Source organism: Rhopalosiphum padi, unplaced genomic scaffold (genome assembly GCF_020882245.1).
Source record: "Rhopalosiphum padi isolate XX-2018 unplaced genomic scaffold, ASM2088224v1 scaffold1, whole genome shotgun sequence".
NCBI lineage: Eukaryota > Metazoa > Arthropoda > Insecta > Hemiptera > Aphididae > Rhopalosiphum > Rhopalosiphum padi.
Window position 1 is genome coordinate 12004829 of NW_026869996.1, and position 9861 is coordinate 12014689.

Consider the following 9861-nt stretch of genomic DNA (forward strand, 5'->3'; position numbering starts at 1 on the left):
ATTTCTTTATTCCTAATTTATAAGTAAAATTAAACAAATAAGCTTTATCATATGATTTTTAAAATATTTAACACCCAAGAAATTATTGAAAATACGCCACTGTCTGAAATCATTTAGAAATTTAAAGATAATGACTTATTTTTATACATATTTATACATTTATTAAATTTATTAAATATTTATGTTATGCACGTTAAAAATAAAAATAGTTGTATCAACAAATAACAATTAAATATTGGTCAGTCGGAGATACATCACAATCGCATATATTTTTATAATACTGTGTAATTATTATGCGTACCTGTTTGGTATTCTTTTTTGTGAAGAATTCTACTTATATGGCCACTTAAATATAATTTTATAATATTAGTTCGTTTTCTCTAAGAAAACTACAAAAAACATACTTTATAATTATTCTTTTCTTTTCTTTTTTGATTAAGACAATAATACACACAATTCACATGTAGATATTGTGTCATAAAGCTATAGCAGAGACATATATGTATAGAATAAAAAATAAAAATTAATAATGTGTGACAGTAATATATTGTACAAGTTCATAGTATATAATATAACTACTTCACATATGACATAATATATTATTCCTCATTGCCATCCCATTTTGTTGGTTTCCGATTGTTAGTTTCCGATGCCAAACTCCACACACGTGTTATAACCGGCAAACGATCGTGTTGGTTAAAACCAATAAAGCCCCTGCCGAAAAAGATGTCATGTCGAGACTGCGAGTTTCGAGGCTGATTGTTCTGAGGCTGATTGGACAAAGATTCTCCATTATTCGTGGACTTCTTCATTTTGAATGCGAAAACTATATGTAACAACAAGTAATATAACGATTATATCATATTAAATGTATTTATAAATATTATTTTAAGTCTCTGTGATGAACAATAAATAAATTCTATGACCATATAATGCAATATTATTTTGTTCTATACCAGGGGTCGGGAACCTTTTCGTAGGAAAGAGCCATTTTTTCAAAAATTACAAAACTATGATATCCAGGGAGCCGCACAGGATTGAACAACCTTTTTTTTTAATTGTGGTGTATAAATTATTACTTTATTAGTACATATATTAGAATAAAGATAGTATTATTACTTCATTGAGAAAATGGTAGGCAATAAAAACATAATAATACGTCTTAAATTTAGAAAATATAAAAAAACTTTATTTGTCACTATAATAACGCAGGAATAATATAATTTATATTTTACGGATCTCGATTGATAATTATCCAAAGAGCCGCAGGTTGCATGTTAAAGAGCATGTTGTTCTATACCATTATTATGATTTTTTTAGATAAATAGAATAATATTGCAAGTTCCCTTACTATAATAATTAATAATATCCATAAACAATCATGAATAACCATTTATATGTAATATATATATATATAAGGTCGTACCTAATTGGTATTTTCTGGGGGAAATGAAATGGTAACTCCTCAATTTCTATATTAAGAAGTGTTTTTTTTTAATTTTTTTAGTCATTTTCAATTTATATCATTTAATATTAAATTGCTAAACAAATCTAAAAAAAATGTCTGAGAACAAATCCAAATATTACTTTGCTAATGTTTATTTATTATTAATTTGTTTAGTAACCTTTTGTACAATATACACAACTAATGAATTTTTATATTCTTAAATGATGCGTTTATAATGTTTGATGGACAATTAAGTCTACCACACATAGGCGTGTGCACGGGGGGTTCCGGGTGTGCCTGGGCACCCCCCGAAATGTAATTGGGGCCCTAAAATTTAAGTCCTATAGCATATATTATATGAATCCATATTTTAACTAATGTTACTAGAATAAAAATGGTAATTTTTCTAAGATATGTCGTAAAAAAAAATATTATCTTTCGGGATAAAAAAATTAATACAACATAAAATATTTTAAATTTGCGTGATAAAATTTAAAACTTATTATGATTATAACAGCTAGATGTTATTGACTACAAAAGTAAAAATAATAAATAAATATTTCAATTATCTTAAAAATAGATTTTAGATCCAAATATATCTAATGAAATATTATATTACTTGGTAGTTGGTACTAGTAATACCATTGATTGATTTGATATGTGATATAATGTAAGTAATGTTTATTCGTGCATTATAATTTATTAAAATATGTATATGTTTGTTAAGAGGGCCCGAAAAAATTGTAGGCACCCCCCGAAATTTAGATCTGCGCACGCCTATGCTACCACATCATTGGCAACGTTACATGAATTACCTATTATTGCAGCAAAACACTTTAGTTCAAGTAAAAGAGCATTGAGAAACTACGCATCATTCTAAACAATAAACGATAATAATTTATGCATGGCTTTAAAAGTCCGAATAAATGGAAAAATGGAAAAAAAAAATTTTTGTGGTTTTTACTTATTTAATTATACAAAATTACAACTCACATAAACATAAAAACACTAACAAAGCAACTAAAAAATGATATTCTTGATTTTAAATCGTTTGAAAAAAACGCTTACAATTTAATAAATTATGAGTCTTCTTTAAATGTTTGCACAATCATTCATAGGTACGAAGTTTCTATGTAGAAAGTAGAAATATCACAAACTTTATAATTGTGTGTATCTATTAGCTATAATTGCTTATTTATAATTTATAAAGTATGTGCCCACTAATTTGTGACAATATTTAGGTTATTACAGACCCGCTAAATATTTATTTGTATGTGGAGACGTGGAGTTCGTTAAAAATTTATATAATGTAAGCTATATGAATTATGAGTTCATGACTAAAGTTCAAGTCATGACAAGTAACGCCAGTGCGTTATTTAAAAATTTGAATATAGTCTCTTGACTTGCAATATTACGACCTTGGAGTCATAATATTGAACTTCTTTGGATTCAAGGTTTACACAGACCAAGGTCCAGTGACTTTTTAAATAAATAGGAAATAAAAGTTTTTTTTTTGAAAATAAATCAAATTCTCGTTTTTCTACAATACGTTTAACACCATCATATCCTCTTGAACAGAGGCTTACAAAAAAATATGAGTCAAAGCAATAAACGTTTAAATTACGTTCATTGATTAAATTCATATAATCGTTTATGACTTGATCACTTAAATAAAATTGTGTATGAAGAAAACGTAGGTTATCCATACTGCTTTACAAACTAAAATAATTAAAATAAAATTAGAACACAATTTAATTGTTTTAAACATGTTAAAACTAAATACATTACTAACATTTAAAAACAATCAAGTATTAAATTTAAATTATTTAAAATAAAATATATTATTATGTATTATAATATAGGTCTTAATTAAAATTTAATATAGGTATCAAACTATTATTGATAAATGATAATATTTATTAGTCATTATGCTTGGTCCGTAAATACATAATCAACAATATGAATTGATTATTTATAATTGTTTTAGTAAAATAATGGTCTGTGCACATTAGGACTGTCTATCGATATAAATATTGTAGAATGAAAATTATAACTGAACTCATCATTGTAAAAATTATCACAAAAGCTTGGTCTTTTTAGAAATATTAATATAGCCAAAATAATTGGTATATCTAATGAATTTTTAATGTTTTATTATTAAATTACTCATTATTTACTTAACCTTGGATAAAAAAAATATAGGATAATTAAGTCATTTTATAAACATAATAATAGTAAAAAAATTTCATGATAAATATCATTGATAAAGTTTGAATAAAAAATTTAATTCTCAACTTAAACTGATTAAGAAAGATTGGCATTTGACAAATTAGTTGAATTTTATTTACAACCAGTTCAAAGGGCTAATTATTTTGTAGAATTTAAAATTTTGAAATTAACTTTCAAGCAATGGAAATGTTAATACCAAAATTGGATTAAAGCACTTATGAGCTGTTGAAGACATATTTTTCAAATATACATTTTTTAAATATTTTGTACAATGTCATCATCTACAGCTACTCCAATAAGATCTTTTTTTCTATCATAAAAAGATTGAAAAGTTATCTTAGATAACTATGAATGAAACAATGAAATTAGAAAATATTTAATATAAAAGTTATAACCTAACTATATTTTAAATCTGATTTGGGTATAGGATAGGTTAAATGGACTGGCATTGAAGTCTATTCTTAAGGACACACCTTTCGATATGGATAAAATTATTAATGTAATGGCGCTAAGTCCTAGGCAATTAGATTTTGATTTGAAATCTCTCAATTTTAATTACAATAAATAGTTAACAGTCTATAAGTTCTCATGTGTTATTTTCATAACACTTAAATATAATTTTAATATATAATTTGTGTAATTATGAATAAATAACTAGGTATGTCAACAGTTCTATAGTTTACTAGTGAACTGCTTATATATCTAGTTAGTTAATCATGGTTTTACTATTATAATTAAGTTTATGATATAAATTAAATAAATAATTAATAATTAAAAACTCAAAATATATACATGGACTTATAAATATGGTATATTTATTTAATAAAAAGTAATTGGGGAGTGTGAAGAACCCCATGACAAATTTCTAAATACATCTCTTATGGTTTGAGAGCAAAGACAATTTTCATACAGTAATCCATTAATAAAACTATTTTCGGTAATTAATCTATTAACCTTCTGAATTTTTTATGTTAGTTTATAGTTTTTGAGAATTCATAACTTGTTAATTACTTGTTTATTTTTATTATTTATAACTTATTAATATAAATTTATATTCATGACATGATATGTTTATTTTTATTCCAATAGATAAAATCATTAATGAATTGTTTATATACTTTTTACATATGCTGTAAGAAAATCGAAACAACAACCAAGGAAATCATATTATCTATTTGAAAATATATGACTGGTGCTAAAAGCAGAATAGAACAACAAACTAAAAATACCATTAATTCTTAAATACAAAGTTTTTTTAATATAATATATTATCAATACATCAATGTATTTGAAAGAAATTAAGAAAATAAGAAAATTAATACTATATATATTATGAAGTAATTTTTATACATATCATATATTATATTTATCTTTATCATTATATATTAACTGATTATATACAGTGAATTCCATTTAATGCGATCACTGGTTTATAGAATTAACAGTTTATTGGAATAATATTTGAAAATCCCAAACCAGATCTTATGTTATTAATGTTAAATTAAACTTTTATTAGAATCACCAAGTACCGGATAATTGAATCATTTTTAAGAACATTCTTATGGTTTTATTGGTATTTTAAACTTTCACTAAAAAGAAACAAGAATTGTTTTGAAAAAGTTAAAAAGATCTATTCAAAAATATGGCAAAAATGTTACTTTTCAGTTGTTCCAAAAGTTATAGGTACAATGTACATAAATTATTATTTATTTAATTTTAAATTGGTAATTATAAATCATGAATATATTATATTAATTGAATAGAGATTTTAATTTCAGGCTAATATGAAAATGATATTAGTAGATTCTCAAGTACAATCAAAAATAGATAGTTTCTTCACTTTATTTTGAATGTGTTTTATTTTAATTTAATTTTAAAATTTTAAACATATACATATAAATATACTCATAAAAAAAAAAAATGTTTTATGGAATCAATCGGTTAATAGAATCAAAATTATCTTAACCAATGTGATCACATTAAGCGGAACTCATTAACAGTAAAATTATGTCTAAAATTACGTTTGAATTGTATTTGTATTTGAAATTTTTTTTTTTGTCAATTTATTAAAATTATATTGATTATGAATTTTAATAGTTCGAAAAATTATTCCGCATACATGGGTGGTTGTTTAAAAAATGATAGACAATACAATTTAATTAGATAAACAAAATTCAACATACCTTAAAATTCTTGCGAGTGCAATCAGTAAGCAACGATTAAAGGTTACCGTCAAGAATGCGTGTTCAGCGAGAACTAAATACTAGAGAGTAGGTACCTCGTGACTAGTGAATACTGAACGGCCGACTAACGAAGGTCCGAAGAGCAAAGAGTTGGGAGCTACCGTCGTCAATGATAACACATCTGATATCACGGACTAAGATATACAGGACTGGACACGACATGGTTGGAGGGTGTGGGAAATGTAGTTCAACAGGCGGTGTTCAGGGGGATATTTTCCTTTTAGCATTACTAACGCCGTCTTGGTGGATATTTTTGGAACTAAATTTGTAATAATGTGATCTAGTTCCATAAGTATCCATTAAGACGGCGCTAATAATGCTAAAAGGAAAATATCCCCCCGAACTCCGCCTGTTGTAATACATTTTGTAACCACAATATTCATCTCGTGTCCAGTCCATCTTAGTCCGTGTCTGATATTCAGATTCTGATGCCACAATTATTAGTGAACCAGCAGTGACACCAATGTGAAATAAAAAGTTATTACAGTGATGCCGACATCGCCACTAGCTCGCTGCGCTCGCTCGGACAAAAAAAACGAAAATGCGTATGGGTTAGAGAAAGATAGAGAAAACGATAGACAGAGAGAGTGATTGAGTGAGTGTGTGAGAGAGTAAGAGTGAGAGAACGCAATTGTCCCAATCCCGTTTGTACTCCCAATTTATTCTTGCCGCCGTCTCATTTCGTAGACGAGTAATATTTTCAAATATTTATTAAATAAAATTATTTTATGTAATTACATTATTATTATTCAACTATCGATTATTGACTTGTATATAGAACGTATATTTAATATAATTTTATAGTGTACCGTGTACCTAAAACTTAACTATTTTCAGTCACGGATTTAAGGAAAGGCGCGTTATTGCGTTAAGATGCTTTAGCCACCCACCTTTGGAAGTGCAATATTTAATTCATCTTAATATCTATGCAGTACATCAGTCTAAAATGTCAACAGATTACATTACGTATTTCAATTAATGATATACTATTACTATACGTGTCATCCGAGTGTCCAATTTAAAAATAATATAATACAGATAATGAGTATACTATACTTAAAATAAAAAAACCTATAACTAATAACATGACATATTGCTAATTGATATTATAAATTAAACATATTTCTATTTTTTATTTTTTAAGAATTTTTATTACACGGATTAAAAAAATGAAAATTACAGATAGATAGGTTTGATACAGATTTAAAAAAACAATTTACTACATGTTCCATAAGACTATACTACACATTAAAACTAACCAGTATCGTAATTATGCGTTGGGTTGGGTGGTAAAAGGATAACATTTTTTATTTTATAATTTTCGGATTAGTAGAAAATATTTATTTATACATGGGTATTTGTATAGTACGTTACACGAGCCCATTTCATACTTATCGCAAGTAATTATTTATACTCAACACTCAGACCACACTGATCTATTAAATTTATTGAATTATACTTTTATCCGGAACTATAATATGTAGCTAGCTGTTAAGGTGTTGGATGTTAATGGTCTCTAGCCGATTACAAAAAAACAGAGAAATTAATTTTATTAAAAACACATTAGAGTAATCACACACACACAAACACACTCAATGTTTGCATGTTGTATATTAAAGTGTATAATGTATTGTAGATGACAACGACAAGGCAGGTTCGATGTGTAGTAGGTATTTACAATTAAAATATGTATCCTCAATGGCACCGAACTAAAATTAAATTAGTGGGGGGCAAAAATTTATTTTTTGTTTCCAGTGGCGGCTATCCTAGAGCAGAGATGAGTGGAGTGGGTTGTCTGTGTAATTTTTCTTATGCGAATAATACAGAATAATACTTTGGACTATTTCAATCTTGTATAATAGACAATTATTATACGTTACAAACACTCAAACACAATTATTAACGTTTTTGTAATGTGTAGGTACAATGTTTCGAACAGATTCGTATGTCATTCAACGACGTCACAGCCACCGAATAATCGGATCTGAATCGAATCGCACGCGTTGTCAGACCATTATAGCGGCACACGAAACGGGAAGCTCAAACAAGAATGATACAGCCGTAACGCGGAACTCTGACGAGTCACTGGAACTGTGCCATCTGCGCGCTAGATCCGACGTACGAACGACTCGTCTTTCTGCGGAACGTAACCCGCCGTAACTATGTGCGTGTCGAAAATGACGATGGCGCACAGGGAAATGGGTTTTTACGAATATACGTTCTGTTTGGGAAACATACTTGAACACTTACGAATAATGTATTCCTACGAGCGACTGTTATCGCATAAATACGGCAATGAAATAATTTATAAATATGCATTAACGCAAATATTTAATTCAGATGTGACGAAAAAAGCAAACGCAACACACCAAACAATAGCTGACGTACTGCTCGAACGGTGCCCGATTTATATAGGCCACGGAACAAGGAAAAGGTCGAATTTTGTTTGTGCATACCAGAGCTATACTAATTTTGAAGCATTATGAGAACAGGAAATACTCTTTTTTTTTAAATACATAATAGATGCTTTTGCGCTAAACTGAACCAGAGAGTCATAATCGTGGAAATACGGAGTATCTTTGTTCCTATATTATGTGGGAGATAGACATAAAAAACAAATGCTGGTGTAACGGCCCCTTATAATAAACGGGAAACAAACCCATTGTTCACATAGCATTGATTATTATATATTAAGTCATCGTTTTTTTTTTTAAATAATTTTTGTTATACTAAATAATATGAAATCGTTAATTATTTATTTGTAGGAGGCGCGATAATTTATTTTTATTTTTAGGAATGCGCGAACCGTGATAGTTTGGGAACCGCTGCTATATAATATACCTTAACTACACGCGTTTTAGAATTTATAACATACATAATTAATCTATAATTATTAAACAAAATCATATTTACTTGTATGGACCTTCGAAACGTTGAAAACTGCGACGAAGACTGTTGACAACACGTGCAAATGGCGTAGCGAACAGAACACTGACCACACTGTAGGCTGTATCGGAATGTACGTCGACGTTGAATCGTGTTCAAAACTCAAATGATTGTAGAAATCGATTCGACAGTTCGACTGGTTTACAAGACAGCGAAGAAAAATGCCGACGGTGGCTGATCGCAGAACACAGTGTCGCCTGCAACAAAAGAGATTCTATTATACTATATTATAGGCATATACCTGCAGAGGACCCAAGAGAAGGGATCGTCGTGGCTCGGGTGTGGTGCTATTGTGTTATTGACGTGAGTGTACATAGCGTGTAAGTATATAAATATACATCATGTACCTCAGTTGTATATACGTTTATGTCGTAGGTATAAAATTTAAAACTACCTGTACTACTATACGGGGTGATTCTTTTATCATTAAACACTCATATTATTTCGAAAAGTATTGACTTTTTAACATTTTTTTTTCAAAATATATATTTTTTTCATGCCTTTCTCCAACTGTACTTATGATATTTTTATTTTTTTTACATTTTTTTTAGTTAATAGTGAAACCACTATCGACTTTTGCTTTTCAAATGGCAACCCACGAATCATCCTGTATATCGTCGGATCCATCACATGTGCGATATGGCAGATATATTACAAACACTCTTAGCTACCCTCAGTAATAGATACACATACAATTTATGTGCATACGGTGTCGCATTTGACCTTGTAGATTATTCATTTCTAAAACGTATTTAATATTTTGTACAATAATATAATATACAATTAAAATACAAAAATAATTCAAAGAATCTTATGTAAATTTAAAAATAAACCAATATGATCTTTAACACAAAAACCAGAAAAGATAAAAAATATGAAGCGAACAAGATAGTAATATTGATCAGACCGATCAGTTATATAAAGTTTGGGTGTTCAGTATATCTCGTTATTGAGTAAGTCACTGCAGTGGATTAGATAAAAATGGAAAAATGAGTT

General features: G+C 28.1%; 1 long non-coding RNA gene across 1 annotated transcript; it reads right to left on the bottom strand.

The window, feature by feature from the left end:
• Window positions 1–527: 527 nt before the first annotated feature.
• Window positions 528–9253, bottom strand: LOC132931157 (uncharacterized). Its single transcript, XR_009662352.1, has 2 exons — window positions 8833–9253; window positions 528–826 (listed from the first exon to the last, which is right to left on the bottom strand). It is a non-coding gene; the product is annotated as an uncharacterized LOC132931157 (long non-coding RNA).
• Window positions 9254–9861: the final 608 nt, after the last annotated feature.